Source organism: Papio anubis, chromosome 1, assembly GCF_008728515.1.
Source record: "Papio anubis isolate 15944 chromosome 1, Panubis1.0, whole genome shotgun sequence".
Classification (NCBI taxonomy): Eukaryota; Metazoa; Chordata; class Mammalia; order Primates; family Cercopithecidae; genus Papio; species Papio anubis.
In genome coordinates, this window is record NC_044976.1 from 152,336,026 (window position 1) to 152,357,400 (window position 21,375).

Consider the following 21,375-nt stretch of genomic DNA (forward strand, 5'->3'; position numbering starts at 1 on the left):
AAAGGAAAGAGGTTTAATGGACTGACAGTTCCATGTGGCTGGGGAGGACTTGCAATCACGGCAGAAGGCAAGTGGGGGACAAGTCACATCTTACATGGATGGCAGCAGGCAAACAGAAAGAACTTGGGCAGGGGAACTCCTCTTTATAAAATCCTCAGATCTCGTGAGACTTATTCACTGTCACGAGAACAGCATGGCACAGACCCATGATTCAATTACCTCCCACTGGGTCCCTCCCACGACATGTGAGAATTATGGGAGCTGCAATTCAAAATGAGATTTGGGTGGGGGACACAACCAAACCATATCAGGCTTACCATGGGCTGCCCCCAAGGACACACAGAATCCTGAAAAATGTACAAAATGGCCCATTGTTTGGTTTGTGTTGCATCTTCCAATTTCTTTAGATGTTTCTTTAGATGTTGCAGAGAGTTGGGTGTCAGGGGTGGGCCATTCATCCAGGATGTCTGCTTGGGTCCTCATGGCCACTCTGCTTAAGAGGAAGGTATCAGCTCTTCCCATCTGGACTTTCTTCTTTTCTCCTATTTCCCTTGGCCTCTCCATCCTATGTATTCTTTCCCGGATTCTTTAATCCTCCTCCTCAGCCTCTGCTAGGGTTCATCAAGCACGTGGTTATGTCTAGCTGTACCTTGGGTGATGTGGGGGTAGCAAGGGATCTTGCACGTGGAATATCTACAAGGCGTGTAGATTTTCATCTGATCATCGGACCCTCTCTTCATGTGTGTGATTTGTGTCTATGTGCTAAAAGAATCTATCACCTCTACTGCTTGAAATCATATTCCCAAATGACCCCAGCCTGGGTCTATGTCATGTTCCAGGAAGAATTGACGGAGGGCAGGATAAATCTCATCACCCACCGCTTCTGATTTCTGGCTATGACCTAGTCACTTCCTATGTGGGAACCTGCTTCTGGTCCTCAGCAGAGACTGGAGGACCTTTCACCTCTGCATCCTTTATTATCCACATGTATTTCTGTATCCAGAGCTAGAAGCATTTGCAATGACTCTCCAAGGTCACCAGGGTGTGGCCTGGAAAGGCCAGCAGGAGGGGAGTCAAAGGAAGTGGGTAGTCATGAGTATCCCTTGCTTCATCCAAACTTTTATCACAGCTGCTTACAAAGTATCTAATTGAGCGATTCCATTTTAACCTTGTTTTTCTGTTTCTTCCCAACCCTCTAGGGAATACATAAATAACAAAGGGAGAAATTACAATGGTGAGAATTTCGCTAAGGAATCTAGCCCATGTTTACAGACAGCCCTGGATTCAACTTGTGACTGGGGCTTAGGGAACCTGGCGTCTGTCCCATGGCACCTTTATTAGCTGGGTAACCTGGGATGAGTCTAACCTTCATGATTTATCTTCTCATCTGTCAAATTGGGCTAAAGATCTCAGTCTACCCCAGGAGTCTACTGTCAGGGTCAAATAAAACGAAAGAATGTGTATAAAAACATCAAAAGTAATGTCACCTTTGTCCCCTACTCCTAGAATCTCGAGTCTACCTACCTCCAGGTGCTGCCCCGCTCCGCCGGGCACGGCGATTTCCCAGCAGGATTGCTCTCCGGGAGATGGGATGGCCAGGCTCCCTCACGCCCAAGAATGAGCTGCACTGCCCTCTAGTGACAGTGTCCTGTCTAGCAACAGGCCCAGAGGTGCCTGTGTCCTCCCCAATGGCTGACTGGTGGGGAGAACGGATCATTTTCTTGGTAGCACTGTGTCTGACCAACCCCTCCTTCTGCCTTGCCTCATAATTCTCCACATTTCTTCTGTATAAGTTCCACGCGGTAACCCATTGCACACCCAGAGGATCATATTTTTGATAGGGGCAGTAACTGCTGCTCCTTTTCTTTAATATTTTAAGAACCAACACATATTTGCAGGTGTCTCTTGTGGGTAAGGCTATGCGCAGGCAGTGAGCCGCCGCTGCTCCCCCATCTCCCATCTCCCTCTTCTGCCTTAAGAGGGAGCTGTGCGCAACCTTCCTCAGCAAGTCAGCCTTCTGGAGACTTCCCAGGGACAATTACTGGGCCCCCTCCTCACTTGTGGAAAGGACTCAGTGGGATCACAGGGGTTGCCTGAGAGTCTTCTCTGTCCCCCACAGTGCCCATCACAGAGCAGGCATGGCACAGGCATTCTGGAAAGTTCTACTGAGTGAATAGTTGACCTTTATGAATGCCTTCCTTGGATAGATCCTGACATTCTGTAATATGTGCATACCTTTCTGAGACTCACTTTAGTGCAGAGGCTGAGTCAGACAGTTTTAAAAACGTTTCTGAGCCTCAGTTTCTCTAGCATAAATTGTGTGTAAGAAGGTCATAAGCGCTAAATAAGATAATGCATATGAATTGCTTAGAAAATGACAAGCACTCAGGAAGAGGACGCTTTGGGGATTTGAATCAGTTTGAGACATGGCAGAGACCAATGTGATATGTAAGGTGGTTCCAGAGATCTGGGTGAAGGGAGCAAATGGGGTTAAGGAGGGGACAGTGTTCGCACAGAAGGCGAGAAGGTGCATACACATGCTCACCCATAAGCCAGAGGTTTGGGACAGAGGACTTCCATGTATAGTGAGATCTCAGCTAAAAATTTTGTGATTTAGAGGTTACAGGCACTTTTACCTCTTGGGATAACTGTCTAGAGGAACCCTCCTGAGCTCCCGAGCACTCTCATCTCCAAGGAGTCCAATCAATGTATGCTCTAGTTAGGGGACTTAGTCAGAAAGAGGGAGGCAAATGAAAGACAAAACCTTCCCCTTATAATGGCTTTCGGAGGGTGATATCCAGTACTCTTGAACAACTAGAATGCCTAGGACTTGGGAGCCAGACAACCTTCTGGGGACACATCCAGCCCCAGCTGGCCCTAGGGAGAGTAGCAACAAGAAAATCCTTCTTCCAGTTGTACTCTCCCTTTGCATCCCCTGCAAGGAGGTGAACTCCTCTCACTCCACCCTCCTTCTCTCTTCCCTTCTTCTAGGTTTTCAAGAGGTGGAGAATTTCTGAAGGAGCAGCAGCATCACCAGCTGCATGTTCTCCTCTGCTGTTGTTCCTGAGGTGGAATATTTAAATAATAGGACTGATGATAAATAGAAATCAGCAGAAATAATCTACTCCTGAGGAAGGAAACAATTGCTTGATTTAAACACCAGATCTCTTGTCTGAGTGCTCTCAGTGCCATGGTCCACATTTGACCTTCAGAGATGGATTGAAAGAACCTTGCATAGGGGTGGAATGCAGGCACAGTGCTTCCAGAGCAAGGACTGCAGGCTGAGAACAATGGTCTGGCTCCTTCTCTGTGCAGCGAATTGGAAACGAGGCACAATAGCCACTCCAGATCCAAGGCTGCTTCCTTCCACTCCATGTTGGAGACGAGTCCTCAGCATGAGGACAGAAAGTAGGCTGGCATTGCCAGTCCTTGTTATGGATTGTTTTGATCTCAGCTTTCAGCATTTCTACCTTCCCACAATAGGTGGAGGGAAGCAGAAAGAACGGTCTGCCCAGGTTTTCCAAAACCTTAGGAAAAACAACCAGCCTAAAGAATTGCAAAGAGACAAAGAATTATATTCTTGTGAAGGTTGCAAGGCCAGATGATGTGGTGATGCCAGAAAATTATTGATTGCTTTTGGGGTCCAGAGGCCCCTAAATGGGGATACTGAAATCAGCCCCTTGTTTGGCAGCAAGATGGTGTGAAGGGGAGAGAAGGGAAAGGGGAAGGAGAAACTTCTGTCCTTTCCTGGGCTCAGGCATGAGAAGGCAGATTTCAAAGACAGAAGAAAAGGGCAGCACCAAGGCAGGCTCTGTTCCTTTTGTAGCGCTAGGGAGCTCTGCAAGTGTCAGCCGATGAAATAAGCCCAGGCCAGGCATTTTGGACATTTCTTCGTAAGGTAAGGTTGATCTTATCATAGCCTGTAACCCAGCTGAAAATGGAAAGATTTAGAGACCAGAAGGAGCTTTGTATCTAGAGAGGGTTGTGATAGGGAATGGTGCTATGCCCAACAAATCATCACATCCCACAGTTCCCATGAGAGGCGAGGTGAGGCATCACAACAAGTGTGCATAGAGCAGTGCTCCCATAGAATAGGGAGTCTAAGAGAAGACAGTATCTGAGATTTTCAGACCATGTGCCATTGCATGGGCCATTTCCTTTGCCTGGAGTGTTCACTCCTTTTTTGTTTAGAGGATTCCTAACGATGCTTCAAGAGCAGCTCACATCTTGCCACCTCTATGAAATCCTCCGTAACAAAATAATTCTCTCTCTACAACATTTGACAATACCTCATTCATAATTCCATTATATGCAAAATTTTCTATTATTAAATTAATCCATTTCACTAAATTTTGAGCCCTTAGAGTAGATTCTGTGGCTTTAACTACCCAGTGTATAACAGCTAGTAATTTACTAATTCATCCAACAATTGTAAATTAAAACTCAGGAAGCAGGCTGGCAGGTAGCATGAGGAGGTTTGGTGAGAGAATTCAGGGCAAGAGCCATCAAGGCAATACTCCAAGCCCAAGGTGAGGGTGGAAACAAAGGGCAAGGACATGTCTTTGTCCTAGTGGAATTGGATACCTGGCAGAGTTTCAATGCAGGGATGGCAACACGGGAATCTTGGGTTCAGGGAGGAGAATTGGTTGTGGGAGCAAGCCAGAGGCTTATACACAATTGAGCACTGGGCCTGAGAAAGGCTGGATGCTGATTGAGTCTTATGAACATTGAACTAAAAGGGCTTTGAGGGTCCTTAAAGGAAGATGGTCCTGGTGTCCAGGCTTGGGACCATGCTGAGTCTGCTGCTGGGAACATAGCCTTGAAGTGCTCTCAGTTGCAGCTGAGGAGCTGAGGGTACAATGAGCCAACAAGTCAATAGGCCAAACTCATGACCATTGCTTTGTCCTCTTTTCTCCAAAAAGCGAACACAGGCACAGATATCCCAGCCTTCTAAACACAGCAAGGCACATTAGCATCTGATGGAATCCCGAGGGAATCTGCCTCCTGCCACCATTAAATATTAGACATTTTGTGCATAGAATTGGCATATGAAACCTGCAGCAGAGACACTGATGAACCATCCATGCAGGTACTACCTGCTTCCTCTGTGTTTCACAGAGCCTACTTCTAGTTTGTTTTTTTGTTTGTTTGTTTGTTTTGAGACAGAGTCTTGTTCTGTTTTTGGTTTTTTTTGAGACAGAGTCTTGCTCTGTTTTTTTGTTTTTTTGTTTTTTTGTTTTTTTTTTGAGACAGAGTCTTGCTCTGTCACCCAGACTGGAATGCAGTGATGCGATCTGGGCTCACTGCAAGCTCCAACTCCCGGGTTCACGGCATGCTCCTGCCTCAGCCTCTGAGTAGCTGGGGCTACAGGTGCCCGCCACCATGCCTGGCTAACTTTTTTGTATTTTTTAGTAGAGATGGGGTTTCGCCACGTTAGCCAGGATGGCCTCAATCTCCTGACCTCGTGATCTGCCCGCCTCAGCCTCCCAAAGTCCTGAGATTACAGGCGTGAGCTACCGCGCCTACAAAAAATTAGCTGGGCTTGGTGGAACGCACCTGTAGTCCCAGCTACTCAGGAGGCTGAGGAACGAAAATTGCTTGAACCTGGGAGGCGGAGGTTGCTGTGAGCTGACATTGCACCACTGCACTCCAGCCTGCGCGGCAGAGTGAGACTCCATCTAAAAAACAAAACAAAACAAACAAACAAATAAAAACAGTTCAGGTCCTAGCACCTCTTTGCAAATTCTCATCTCATAGAAGAGCTTTTCATTCTAAATTTGAGTCCCCATTGGGTGACTTCAGATGAATCTGAGCCTTAGTTTTATCTATAGAACAGGAAGAATAATGCAATATTGACAGCCAGTGAGATCTGATGAGCATGGAAAACATTTGCAAGGTCCAAACAGTACCCTTGCCCCTTTCTGCACATACACTTCTACCCCCTTTCTGCTGGAAAGTGCTCATTTCCCCGTTATGTGACTCTAATGGGCGGCACGACTTCTGTGTAGAACCTACCCCTGTTCACAGTTGATGAGTCAAGTCGTGAGCTCAAGTCCATTCAGTTCAGTTTTGCTGCCAAATGAACTTACTTCAAATTTATATTTAAAAAAATTCTGTTTAGATTTCCAGGGCACTTTGAATTTGGGGATTGTGGAGCATGGACTGTGGAATTGTAAGTAGTTGAGTCTAGGCATATTTGGATCATACATGTCTGTCTTCTCTATTAGAATATGAATTCTTTGAAGGCAGGGATGAACACCACTCCGTCCTACAATCACTTCAAGTTCGGCATGTCCAGAACTGCACCTAAATGCGGAGTGAGAAACCGTTAGATATTAGATATTGAAGTGAAGCCAGGAGCATGAAGGATTGGGGTGAAGCGGAGCCATGCAATGACCCTGACGTCTTCCTCCCCATCTGTTCCTCCACCTGTGTCCTCCGTTGTCTTCTCCACCATCCAACCTGGAAATCTGAGCCACTTGCACTCTCCACCCTCCTTTACTCTGCCACACCCAACAAGCCTCCAAGCCTCGCTGATTTTGCCTCCTACATATTTCTTATATTTGCATGTTCTTTTCCATCTCTTCATGGGTTGACTTCATCATCTCTTGCCTGGACTTTAGTAGAAGCCTCTGAGTTGGTCTGATTTCCTCTCGTTTTGTCCTTCTCCCATTCCCATTCTTTCCTAGCCCTGCTATATTGATGGAACACGTCACTCTTAAAATTTTACCAATCAGAGACCAGCCTGACCAACACGGTGAAACCCCATCTCTACTAAACATACAAAAATTAGCTGGGCGTGGTGGTGTATGCCTGTAATCCCAGACACTTGAGTGGCTGAGGCAGGAGAATCACTTGAACCCAGGAGGCAGATGCTGCAGTGAGCCAAGATTGTGCCACTGCACTCCAGCCTGGGTGACAGAGTGAGACTCTGTCTAAAAATATAAATTAAAAATAAATAAATAAATAAATAAATAACATCTAATTAATGTATGTGGCTTTTTTTGCTTGCTTTATTCCCTGACCATTGGCATCCCCATCTAGCCTGGAAGATGGGTTGGTCGTTAGGGGAGGCATGCCCTCCCATTATGGGGTAAATTGTGTCCCTCCAAAATTTATATGCTGAGGTCCTAACCCCCAGGACCCCAGAATGTGACCTCATTCGGAAGTGGGGTCATTGCAGATTTAATTAGTTAATTTTAGATGAGGTCATACTGGAGGAGGGTGGGCCCCTAATGCAGTAAGACTGATGTCCTTATAAAAAGGGGAACTTTGGACACAGACACACACAGGGAGAATGCCGCATGAACATAAAGGTAGAGATAGGGATGATGCTTCTCTGAGCCAAAGAATGCCAAAAAATCGCAAGCAAATCACCCGAATCTAGGACAGAAACATGGAACAGATTCTCCCTCACAGCCCTTAGAAGGAACCAACCCTGCCAACTCCTTGATCTCAGACTTCTTGCCTCCAGAATTGTGAGACAGTAAATTTCTATCATTTTAGCTACCCAGTTTGTGACCCTTTGTTAGGCAGTCCTAGCAAACTAATGCACCTCCTCGGTGATGGTTAAGACTGAACTCTAGGGCAGGAACCTTGCTCGGCTGGGCAGGGCTGCAGTAAGGAATTATGGGGCTCAGTGTGCCTCCCAGCTTAAGTGCTGGAGGGAGAGCTCCCAAGGATCCCAAGCTTGCCTTTGCCGCCCTCTCCAGACACAGATTCGCTGACAGCGTGAAATCTTGGATCTCCACTTTTTCTCTTTCAATCTGAGTCAGAGCTCATGGGGTGCCCTTCAGGAGCTGTGGGTGCAATATGCTTTCCATGTCAGAATTAGCCAAGAAGTGGGCTGCTGTTGCCTTTTTCCAAAGCACAATCCCCACTGCTGGTCCATCTGATAGGTACTCTTGCAAGAGAGGAAAGATATGTTTCATGCCTTTAACCACCTAGAGACCGGACCAGAAAGAATTGCTTTAGCCACTACTCCATGTGCCCTTAGTAACGCTAAGCACACCTCTGAGCAGGTTGGAGACCTCTCATAATACAGATCGTGGATGCAGAATAACTTGTTGGAGCGCTTAGTCAATTTCCAACCATTCCTTCTTCTCTGTGGTATCTCTGGTTGCAGACATGGGTTTGAGCTGTCAGCAAGAATTGTGAATGTTGACTCTGTGTGTGTGTGTGTGTGTGTGTGTGTGTGTGTGTGTGTGTGTGTGTGATTGAGAGAGAGAGAGAGAGACGGTTGGAATGACTGACATGTATCTTTGATGGCTGTCCAACCAAAAGAAATAGGATTTTCAGATTTCTTGAAAACTCTAGTGATTTAAAATCATTGCCAGGGAGATTTTGAAGTTTTATTAAGAAAAACAGGAAATGAGAGACTCGTAAAACCCAGGGAGGAAATCTGACATTTTGAGGCCACTGACTGACTCCATTTGAGGCACTAACAAGAACCATCGAGCATCCTGTGTTTCGGATTAAACAGATTCTTCTTGATGAGGGAGCATTCCCCGTGAGATACCTTTGAGGGCAGACCTGTAGCTTACATTTGAAGCTATGAGACTATCGCCCTCTGCTGGCCAGAGGCTCTTTGCAGCTAAATCCTATGCATCCACCAATGAGGAAAACAAATTCATCTAATCCAGGGAGTCCAGGTGGGATTTTTCTCTCTCGTGTATTTACATATATTTCATTTCCCAATTTATTGTGGGGAAGGGGCATTTGGTGAGATGGAATAAAGAAACAGAGTTTTTAATAGCATACTCATTGAAATTATAAGAGGCTATCACAATCAGTAGGGAAAAGGGTTATTTTTTGTGTAGATGCTTCAACCTGAAGAATTGCTTTTTTTTACTGATGCTAAGACTTAAAGCTGCTTACGATGATATTGTCAAATAAGAACCTAGCACTGGCCCACCAGGGTAGAGAAAGAGTAGATGCTTGGGTCAGGGTGGGGACTCTACAGTTTGTAGTCTTTCCAGATGAAATAGGGCCAAGGGGAAGTGTAGGGGGAAAGAGGGAGGAAAGCGGGCATAAGAATATTCCTGGCTCCCCTCTTAAGGGGCATCTGTATGACCTGGGAGGCAATTCTTTGAGAAATGAAAAAAAAAATTGTCCATCTTCCCGATCAATTTACTAGGAAGAGTGTGCTTTTTAGGGGGAACAGATACTACCTGAATGGCCTTCCAGACACTGTGGGGCACTCGTGTGGACCCTCAAAGCCCTTCTGTTGGAACTGGATCCCATTTTGACATTTTAGGGCGTATTTGGGATATCAGTAGAGATGCTTGGGTGGGGATTCCCTCTCTGTAGAACTGTTTGTATTTGGGTTATTTGGGTTTGAACTACTCACTTATCTATTAATAATAGCCAGGCCTTCTACCATAGTCTCCTTTTATCTTCAAAAATAAAGTTTTCTGGATAGTGATAGAGCAGAATAGTGATTAAAGGCATGGACTCTGGTGTCAGACTGGCTGGATTATAATCTCAGCTGTGTCTCTTATAGCTCTATGACCTGGGTGAGCTATGTAATCACACTGTGCCTCAGTTTCCTTATCTATAAAATGGGTATAAATGGTACTTACCATGTAAGGTTACTGTGATGGTTAAATGAGTTGATACACAAAAACTACTTAGAACAGTTCCTGGAACATAGTGAGCCCTCAGTACTTATTTTCTGTCATCATCATCATCATCAAATGACCAAGACTTATGAGGCCAAATATTTGTCCCCGCTAACCGCCACCCCATTTTGCTGTGATCATGCATGCTCTTGAGAGTGAAAAGAGATATGCTTGGGTGGTATGGTTGACAGTACTGTTCCATGAAAGGGCTGTATGTACAAAGTGACCCTCAAATGCAGAAGGAGCCAAGTAATCAAAGAAAGAGGCAGACAAATCCAGTTTGTCAGTTCTGAATGATTTATTAGGGGGGACTCACAGGCAGAAGCAAGGTCTTGGGTGGTCCCAAGACAGGTGGATCTCTGCACCACAACACCCCCCAGACCCAGGGCTGATGTCTTGAAGAAAAAGCATACATGCTCTGGAAGAGATGTGTAGATGGCTATGGGTGTCATAGCCTTTGATTTCTGTAACTACAAGAGTTGTTTTGGAGGAAACTTTTAATGAATAGGTGTCCCTACATAAAGAGTAATACATCAACTAGACATTTTGGAGGCATTCCTGGACTCGGGGTTAGTCAGAAGCTACATGATGAATTACCATTTAAAATAAAGTCATTCTTGTCCCCACAAGTACAAGTGTTCACTAACATCCAATCCACTTCTTCTAGGGACATGGAAGACTCCTGCCTGGAATGTGGGCAGGGCCATGTGAGTAGCTCTGGTCAATGAAATGTGAGTGCATTATGTCTTCACTTCTGGGCTGAGACAGTTAAAAGCCCAAACATGATTCTTCAGGTTCTTTTCCTGTGTCACAGCAACAAGAAGGTCATATGTTCCAGAAGTTGCAGCTATAAGGTGGGTGGGGGGACCTATGTGGGCCTGGGCTCTTGAGTGACTACGTGGAGCAAAGCTGCACTGACTCTTATCCATGGGTAGCACAAGTGAAAAATAAACTTCCGTGGTGCAAAGTCACTGAGATTCAGGAGTTGTTACCATAGCAGAGCCAAGCTCAGTGGTTCTCAGTCTGGTCCCAAGTAAGTATCAGGGGATGTTTAAGAGAGGCAAACCCTCAGGCTTCACCCCACGCAAGCTGAATCAGAGGCTGAGGATGGGGCCAGGGTCTGGGTTTTAACAACTCCCACAGGTAATTCTGATCTAGCTCAGGCTTGAGAACCACAGCTGTAACTGATCTTGAGTGAAACAGGTGCCAGAAGCCTGAGGTGAGATCCCACTCTGTCAGCTTCCAGTTACACAGGGAGCTTGCCCCAGAGGCCACCAGTGTTTGGGATGATCCATTCTACTTTACTTCTTTCCTTTGGTAGAGATAGTTAAGCACTAAACACCTGAGCATATTTAACTACAAATATACTGATGTGGTTTGGCTGTGTCCCCACCCAAATCTCATTTTGAATTATAGCTCCCATGATTCCCATGTGTTGTGGGAGGGACCTGGTGGGAGATAATGGAATCATCGGGTAGTGTCCCCCATACTGTTCTCATGGTAGTGAATAAGTCTCACGAGATCTGATGGTTTTATAAGGGGAAACCCCTTTTGCTTGACTCTCATTTTTTCTTTGTCAGCCACCACATAAGACGTTCCTTTGCTCTTCCTTCATCTTCCACCATGATTGTGAGGCCTCCCCAGCCATGCTGAACTGTGAGTCAATTAAACCTCTTTCTTTTGTAAATTCCCCAGTCTCGAGCATGTCTTTATCAGCAGCATGAAAACAGACTAATACATATACTATGGCCCAAGCTAATTACCTGAAGTTAAGAAATGACCTGGAAATAGGTTCAACTGTAGCTTTAAGAAGGTGAATTCCCAGTTATATCTGAAACTACCAGGTTCATTGCGTTCTTCCTCATTCTTTGCTTGACATACCCTCTCTGAAGCAGAGAAGAAAGAGTCTGATGATCCCTGTTTCACAGAGGAGGAAAGTGAGGCTCTCCCACGCAGTCAAGTTATTTACCCACAGCCTGAAGACATAGCTTTGCTCTGCATACAGCCCTACTGCTGCACCTCACACAAGCAGTACTCCGTGAAGGGTTGTAGAAAAATGAAGATACAAAGACATTTGCTGGCCTCACACATTGCTTAATTGAGCTTGTCTGAGTCTCAGTCGGGTGCTCATTGCTGTGCCTGGGTGGGTGCCCCCAGAACTAAAGTTGAGGGTGGAGGCAAAGCTAAGGGTAGACGCGGGAGAGACAAAACAAAGGGCTGGGAAGGAACAATCTGATCCAGCCCTCTCTGAGCCCTTTGCAAGGCAGAGCTGTCCCAGAGAAGTGAGAGCCTGTAGTCAGCAGGGGGCAGTGTTGTTCTAACAAATACTTTAATAATGGCTAGTGAGAAGGCTGCCCGCGCATCTAAACTTTGGCAATACTGATGTAATTGAATTGATCGAGGCCAGAGGGTCTGGTCCATTTGAAAAACAAAAACAGCGAAAAAGATGGGCACCTATATACCCACTATCTATACTGGGATTTTCTGCATAATTCTTTCAATGTTTCCGTCTGGAAAATGTTGTAATAAATTTTTGGAAGAAAAAAGAGGATGGAGCCCTAGGTTGTGCCTGTCTCAGCCCTGTTGCTGCGGGTGGTGCACCCATCTGGGTCCAGACCCATAGCCACTGGGGGCAGTGGCATGGGTCTTCACGGAGTGTCTTATTCTTGACATTCCTCGTATTCTCCCTGCCCAGAGTTATGCCTCTGTCAGCTCTCTTCTTTGCTTGCTCCTTTTTCTCCTCTGCTATTTCTCCTTTTTCCCGTCCCCCTCATGCTCTCTCCTCTACCTCCATATCTAACTGTGAGTCAGGTGGATGGCTCATGAGTCAGCAGGGCCAGTACTGGCGATATGAGGGGTTAGGTATGAAAGATACAGCAGATTCCGTCCCTTCAGAGTTTATAGTTGTGGGAAGACAAACGGACAGAGGCAGAACTTAGAGAGGGAAGGTAGGAAAGCACTGAAACCGTGTTCTCTGGGCCATAGGATACAAGCAAGTTTCAACCTCGGATTCAACCTTGGCAAAGGCTCTCTAGTGGTTCAGGACTTCCTCATCATGAACTTTCTGGAAGGTACCTCTTCTATGTCCAAACACCCTGCAGGGTTTCCTGAGATAAAGCCCATTCCTATACCCAAGAGACAAGTGGTGGATTTCTTGATGTGGCTGTGAGGGGGAAGCTCAGCTCAGCTCATCCAAGAGGTCTCACATAAGCCTCCTTGTGGTATTCTATAATCCATTCTTCCACCTACCTGAACCATTCCAAGGCTCTGTGACCCAAGGATGACCCAGATTTGAGTCCAGCCTCCTAGGACCACTCCATCCAGAGGCAGAAGTCAGCCAGGTTCTAAATCAGCCTGGCTCCATGACCCCAGATACTAGCTTAACCTTCTGAGAAGGAAGCCATTTCCTGCTGCTCTGCTGCCAGGAGCCAGGATGCCCCATCCGGAACTGGGTGTGGGGAGATGAGAGGCACCATTAGCAGCCATGGCTACACTGGCATTAGCAGATTAATGAGGCTTTTTGAATAACAAATGTAGCTTCAGCCAACTGTTGGCAATTAGTTAGAGCAAAGCCATGCTGTGCTCTGGCTCTGTCAGCTGGGACCTCCAAAGGAGCATTACAGCAGGAAGGACGAGACTGGGAGGGAAAGAGTTGAAATTCCACCTTCCACATTCCAGGCCGGCCCTGTAGGTGTACAGTGACCCTGGTCTATGTCTTCTCATAACCATCGTTATCTGAGATCATATTGAGAGACATGCAAGGCAATGAGGGGCCTTGAGAGATCATCTTGTCTACCAGCCTGCCTCCACTCAGGACCACAGAGCAGTGCTTCTCGAGGTTTAATGTGTATGTGTATAGGTCACCTTGGAACCTTGCTCCCAGGTGACTGCTGATGTTGCTGGTCCAGGAACTACTTTGAATAGCAAGACCCATAGCAGAGAGAGGGAGAGAGAGAAACAGATGGGGGCAGGGGAGCATGCTTTGGAGCCCAGAGCACATTTATTTCATTAAGTTGAGATCTTAGTCTTTATAATTCATTCATCATTTACTTCATCATTCATTCAACAGCATCTAGTCTGCTAGGCAGCTGAATTCACATGTATTGGTACAGATAGAGAAGGGTGAAAATAGCCTGGAGTAACCAGAAAGTCTCCTGGGACAGGAGGAGAAGCCTGAGGAAAGCAGAGTGGGTACACGACTGGGCCCCTGGGGTGGGCCTAGCTGCAGTCTAGCAGATGCTGCTGTACTCCTGCCTTCCAGGAAGGCCCTTCCAAAGCTGCAGTGACTACAGGCCCACCGCCAACGCAGGCGGGGGAAGGGAGAAGTAATGCTCACATCATCTTCTCTTTAAGAAAGAAAATGCATCTTAAAAGCAGTGGGAGCTAATTTGCTCTTCTGTAATCAATCACCCAGTACAGGAAACAAAAACACACGGAGATTCGAGGCAGGCAGGCAGGCAGGCAGGCAGGGGGACTCTGTAGAGAGGATGCTCTTCGCTTCATGGGTTTAACAAAATAAATCTTAAGGACATGTGGCATGAGCATGTGTATGTTTTGGTGTGAGGAGGTGTGTATGTGGGGGGCCATGTTTAAAGTGGTGCCAATCTTCTCCAGGCTTCCAAGTAGTCTCGTCTCATCTTACCTCTCTTTTGGTCTATATGGGGGTAGCAGGGAACTATTATTTCAGTTAAGGCTTCTCTGAGCTCTTACCTCTAGAAAAGGAAAAATGGCCATGTGCGGTGGCTCACACCTCTAATCCCAGCACTTTGGGAGTCTGAGGCAGGTGGATCACTTAAGGTCAGGAGATCAAGAACAGCCTGGCCAACGTGGTGAAGCCCCATTTCTACTAAAAACATAAAAATTAGCCAGATATGCTGGTACATGCCTGTAGTCCCAGCTACTTGGGAGGCTGAGGCAGGAGAATTGCTTGAACCTGGGAGGTGGGGGCTGCAGTGAGCTGAGATTGCACTACTGTACTCCAGCCTCGGTGACAGAGTGAGACTCTCTCTCAAAAAAAAAAAAAAAAAAAAAAAAAGGGAAAACATCCAGATGTCACCCTGGAAACAAGGAGCTTAGATTTACCTCCACCTTTCAGCTCATCGCTGGCTACCTTCGGTTCCCTCCCAAGCCTTGGCTTCCCTGTCTGTAGAATGGGGAGATTCTCACTCTTCCTTCTCTGTCCCACACCACTGAGGTGAGGAAAATGACAGTGTTACTAAACCTGGTGTAAGGTAAGCTCCAGGGGAACCTGGTGCTCAGGCTATTTCCATCTGAGCCTTGGGAACAGCCCATGACAGTGTTAGGCGGTGGCTGTGGAAACAGCACCCCTTGGGAATGCCATATGGTGTGGCACGCGTTTTCTAACTGTTCCGTCCTCACTGCTCAGAGAAGTGCCCCAGCCAGCTCCCTTTCTCACTTGCTGTCTTTCCTTTCCTGTCTTTTCTTCCTTTTTTCTCCCTTCTCCCTCATACTGTTTCTTTTCTCCCTGTGTCTATTGTGACTATAGTTTCCAAATTAAAAATTGGGACATAGCCTGACAATATGTCAGAGTATTTGAAATGTGGACATCCACAGGCATTCTGGAATGGGTGAGCTTAACACCCCTCTCCATGTGCTGTCCCCTCTGCCTGTGTCTGCGCTGGGCCCCAACTCCATGGTCACATGATGACACGTTGGGGTGAGTGTGATGCCAAATGCCCAGATGTGTAGAAATGTCCAGATGGCAGATTTAATGTTTGCTGTTTTGTATATTCCGGGTGCCCTGTGGACACAATTCAGTAAAAACAAATACATGAATAAATTTTAAAAACCTCTACAACCCAAGCAGTGAGTTGTTTAGCATCTTGTCTTCAAAACAAGTTGTAGAGATTGGGTTTTTTTCCTTCCTGCTGGCATTAGTTTGGTGGTATGCAATGCAGACTCCATATAAGCCATCTCTGACCAAATGCTCTGAGTACCTTCCTAGGAAGAGACTCTTCTATGAAAGAACCCTATTGTTTGGTTTCTGAAGCCACATGGTCTGTATAACAGTGAGTGTGGTCCCTGGTTCAAATCCCTACCACATCATCCATCTGTCCATCCACCCACCTACCCACATGCTTTATTCCTTCCCTCCCTCCCTTTTTCCCTTGCTCCTTTTCTCCCTCCTTCCCTCCTTCCAAACTTACATGTCCCCTACACACCCTGCACTGTGCTAGATACTGATCCTTGTCTGCTAGGACTCGGGGTTTATTGGGTAAGACAGATGTGCACACAGCAGTTGTAGAACATGTTCAAGTGCAATTCTTCCCCAGGCCTATCTCTGGATATTTTCACCTTCTCTGACTTCATGTCCTATGCTCCCACCAACTTCCCTGCACCCGCTGTGTCTCCAGGGTGGGAGCTCAAAAAATATTAGAGAAGGGTTACTCCTTTGTAGCAGAGAGATTTCCTTCCCAAACACATGCGGGTGTCTGGAAGAAAGAGAGATTTATACCCACAAGTTTGAATGGTGTCCTTTTCTCTCCACTCTCTCCAGAACACCTAGTTGATGTCTCCCCACAGAACAGCAGGCCTCCTGCCATGGAAGGCAGCACCTCTCATCTGGGGTGGGGGACTTTTCTTCCTGCAGAATGTCCTCCCCTTGCATCCCCACCCCCACGTGGAAGCAGATGGACAGGGGGATGGAGCCAGTTGTTTGTATCAGTTCTGGCTGGTGTTGGCCTGGTGGGAGAGTGTAACCAAGAAGAGAAAAGGCTTGTGGCTTTGGGAGCTTAATTAAACATGTTTACAAAGTCCAGGCCTGGTTAGCTAGTGGGGAACAATGAGACAGAGGATGGTATTGCATTATAAGATTAATAAACCAATTAAAGAAAGACTGCAGCGGCCTGGTGGCCCCACTGGGGCAGGAGGCGAATTTGACAGCTGCTCTTTTTTGATGATTGCCACAAATTTCGCAAGAAAAGACAGCCTGGGGTTTCCCCAGTCCACGAGAGAATACCCCAGGCTGTTGTCCTGTCTAATCGCTCAGACTGCTAGTCAAGTTGTTTTCCAAGCCTGTAGGTCGGATGTCATGTTTAGCCAACTGGAGGAAAAAACAAAAAAACAAAAATAACAACAACAACAAAACAAAAACTATTTCTTCTTCTTCAATCCAAAAAAAAAAAAAAAAAAACCACACACACACACACACACACACACACATAAGAGACCATTTATTTTTTCTTGGGACGCACCATTCCTAGGAAGAGTGGGATAGGTTAGGCAGGTGAATTTGGGGAGCTCCTGCAGGCAGTTCACAAAAGAGCCTCCCTGGGGAGGGCCTGCCTCCAGTTGGTCTGTCTCTTGCCCATTCTATCAACGTTAGTGTGCTGATCCACAGCTCTGGTTGTCTTGCAATCAGATTACTCTTAGGATTTTTGCACGTTACATTATGTTTAAATGACTGCCTCTTGCCATTGCCTAGGACATAATTAGTAAAAACAGGCCCTTATGCAAAGTCCAATGAAGACTCTGATTTTATGAACCAACAAAATAAGCACCTCAACTCAGGGAGTGGCAGTGGGGAATGAAACTCAGGCTTCTCTTTTCTCACGACCTCCCCTCCTCATTAACATTATTTTCTCAAGACCCCTAAAGGCCTTCCCCTTTCCTAAACACTCTGGGGCCAGGGCTCAAAAGCTCCTGCTCAAAACCAGGAGTGAGGCTGTGAACACACAGTTTCCCTACACGATGGGAAATGTGAGTTAGGAGCCCGCACCTTCAGTGATAGCCAAAAGCATAAGACCGTGTGTCGGGGCTCCTTTCCCTTGCTTAGCTGTACCAGCCCTGGGAGATCAGGGGCCCCAGTGTTCGTGGCATCAGCTGCCTAGGCTTGGTTTTCACAGCTGTCAGACTGCTCCTATCAGGAGCTGAAAGGATGCTAAGATGGCCATGCAAGTTTCAGAAAAGGTTCTGGGTATTTCAGTTCCTTCATTTTTTTTTTTTTTTTTTTAAAGGAGGGAGATAGTAATATAGTAAAATCAATTCTGCCCACTTCATAAAATTGGCAGAGAAGCAAGGGGAATAATGTACTTGGAGAGTTTTAGGTAAACATGACTATTTGTTGTTATCAGGTAGTGCCTTAATTCCTTCCTATCTGGAATAAAATAAGGAAAGAATGACTCAGACTGACTTGAGTCTTACCAGTTGTGATCCTGGCAACTTGTTGGAACTCTCAGACCCTCATTTTTAAGTGGGAATGACAATGTTTGAGGTCAAAGTATGGCTTTTGGCATCATGATCAGGTTTTTGTCCCTTCCTAGCTGCTTAGTCTTGCAAGATTTATTTTCTCATCTGAAAAATGAGATAATTCCTACCCCATAGGATCATTCTTGAAATTGATTAAAATCATTTATGTGAAGTTTCCAGCTCTGTGTCTGGTACATAGTAAATGCTTAGTATAACAATAACCACATATAAAAATAATCTTTTCTTTTTCTTTCTTCTTTATTGAGACAGAGTCTTGCTCTGTTGCCCAGGCTGGAGTGCAGTGACAAGATCACAGCTCACTGCAGCCTCAACCTCCCGGGTTCAAGCAATCTTCCCACCTCAGCCTCCTGAGTAGCTGGGACTATAGTCACATGCCACCACACCCAGCTAATTTTTGTATTTTTTGTAGAGATGGGGTTTCCCCATGTTGCCCAGGAGGGTCTTGAACTCTTGAGCTCCAATGATCTGCTTGCCTCCTCCTCCTGAAGTGCTGGAATTACAGGCGTGAGCCACCTGGCCCAGACAATAATCTCGATTTTTCTTGTTAATAAATGAGATTATCTAGACAGCATCCTGCACAGTATCTAGCACATGGCAAATACTCAATAAATAAAGGTCTCCACCTTCTGTCCTTCCTAAATAGATGAACCAGTCTGTATAATTAAAAAACCTGGCCCAACTCAGTTTTCTTTTGAACAGAAAGGCTATTGCAGCATAGAATGGTTAGAGCCTGAGAAGGTCACATACCTTTAAAAACTGCTCCACAATGTCACTGCTTTCTCCAGGAGAAAAGAAATGGCCATAAGAGGCCCGGAGCCATGGCTCACACCTGTAATCCCAACACTTTGGGAGGCTGAGGCCGGTGGATCACGAGGTCAGGAGACCGAGACCATCCTGGCCAACATGGTGAAACCCCATCTTTACTAAAAATACAAATATTAGCTGGGCGTGGTGGCATGCGCCTGTAGTCCCAGCTCCTCAGGAGGCTGAGGCAGGAGAACTGCCTGAACCTGAGAGCCATAGATTGCAGTGAGCCAAGATCACGCCACTGCACTCCAGCCTGGGTGACAGAGTGAGACTCCGTCTGCAAAAGAAAAAAAAAAGAAATGGCCATAAGGAATGAAGTGGGAAGAACAAGGACAGAAAAATCACAACTCTAACGGAAGCACAGGGCTGGCCTCTGCTGTGAGGATCCCCCCTTCTCCCCACGCTCAAAGACAATGCCTTTCAGTTTTCCTCACATGCCTCTGAAAGTACTCTGAAAGTCTGTGTAGCTCCTCAAACATCTTTAAGCTAACGTCTACAATTTTCTCCATAAGTTTGGAATCATTCCAAAAGGTATAATGTCAAGGTATTATAAGTACTGAGTCTTTAAAATGAAACCATTACTACTTGTTCAATGTATTCAATGGAATTGGAATACTATAGTTATCTATCATCGTCCCTTAAAAACTATGTGAACAAACTGTTCTTTATTTCAATTTTTTTTTTGAAGTTTTGTACAGGCAGGGTCTCCCAGTGTTGCTCAGGCTGGTCTCCAACTCCTGGTTTCAAGAGATCCTCCCACCTCGGCCTCCCAAAGTGCTGGGATTACGTTTGTGAGCTGCCATGCCCAGCCTCAAACTGCTATTTAACATTGAGAAATTTTATTTCATTCTCTAATCTTCTTAAATTCACCTTTGTGTTCTAACTCCCACAGAATTTTATTCTAATGTGATATGTTTCTATGCTTGACAGTTTTCTTAAGTGTACAGTTCAGTAATGTTAAGTTCATTCATATTGTTTGTAATCAGAAATTTTAATATTGTTTCCAAATGTTAAAATTACTTCTTCAATGAGTGATCATTATAAGTCAGTGTACACATTACCAAAAAAAAAAAGGTAACATAAATTTTGTCAATGCTAACTTAAACATAGTAGAAATTTATTGGGACTACATCTCCTAATGAGATTAGTGAGATCCTCCAATTAGATGATAAATATTCCTTTTTGCTAGAATGAGAAAGGATATAAATCAATTCTATTCTTTATTGAAAACTTGTTTCACTTTTATAAATGTGCACATTGATTAATTTTGCTTACATGTGTAAGTTGATGGGAACAGATGTTTTATTATGGTAACTTCATCAATTATTTGAAATCTTTTTGGGTTCAAATCCTCCAAATCACACTGTGACATATCATCAAAAATTATTTTCAATTTCAATTCTGTTGAAAGAGAAAAAGACTTCCTAAGGTATTTGTTGCCCATAATTAGAACCATTCACTTTCTCAATTTCTGGGAATATCCCAAAAGCCTTTTCCAAAATGTATTTAATGACTATTAATTACATCTTCTATTCTTTTTTTTTTTTTTTTTTAACTTAACAGCAACTTATCCCATTCAACTTATTAAGAAAAGATTGAGGCCAGGCGCGGTGGCTCACACATGTAATCCCAGCACTTTGGGAGGCCGGGGTGGGCAGATCACAAGGTCAGGAGACCGAAACCATCCGGGCCAACATGGTGAAACCCCATCTTGACTAAAAATATAAAAAAATTAGTGGGGTGTGGTGGCACGTGCCTGTACTCCCAGTTACTCAGGAGGCTGAGGCATGAGAATCACTTGAACCCAGAAGGCAGAAGTTGCAGTGAGCTGAGATCCACTGCACTCAAGCCTGGCAACAGAGCAAGACTCCGTCTCAAAAAAAAAAAAAAAAAAAAAAAAAGGAAAAAAAAAAAAAAAAGAAAAAGAAAGAAAAAGAAAAGATTGAAAAATTAAAATGTTGTAAATTTCAATATATCTTTTTCAATGCATTTTAAAAAGTCAGATGTATTTGTTTTATTGCATGCTTCAAGTATCTTTTTGTCAAAATCATATAACTCAGATTTAGCTCATTCAATTTATGAAAACTGCCTTGTGCATAATCTGTTTAGCAAAGTCAGTCTTTCTTGTCAAACCAGGCTGCAAATCAGACTCACTTTCTGTAAGAAAACATCTGACTTAAATTTTTAATTCAAATCAACATCATATATTTGAAGGAATATTATAAAAACCACTATAAGAGGGATTACTCATAATCTTGTAAAAAGATTACTAAAAAGCAGTCAAGATTAAAATCATGAAGGATATAATATAATTAATCTATTTTATGGTAAATTATAAAAGCAAGAATACATCTATATGTTGTTTCTCATTACTTAGTCACAATTAAATGTTATGTGCAGCCAAAAATGCAAGTTATTTACGAAACAAAAGAAAATACACAATAAAAGTGTGGCAAATATGCATGCATATGTGTACTGAGCTTTAGAGTTGGCTTTTGGGAATAATTAAATTAAAATCTTGTATATAAAACAGAAATAACTCCTTTAATTTCATTAGACATTGAGATAAACTCTCCAACTGTTTTAACGAAAGAGAAAGGTATATGTTACTAAAGATGAATTGGTCCAGCAGGTAGCATTTAATTTTATTTTTTGATTAATAAAAGGTGTAGGAGAAACAAATTTTAAACATTTTATAAGATGAAATAGTCTCAGGATT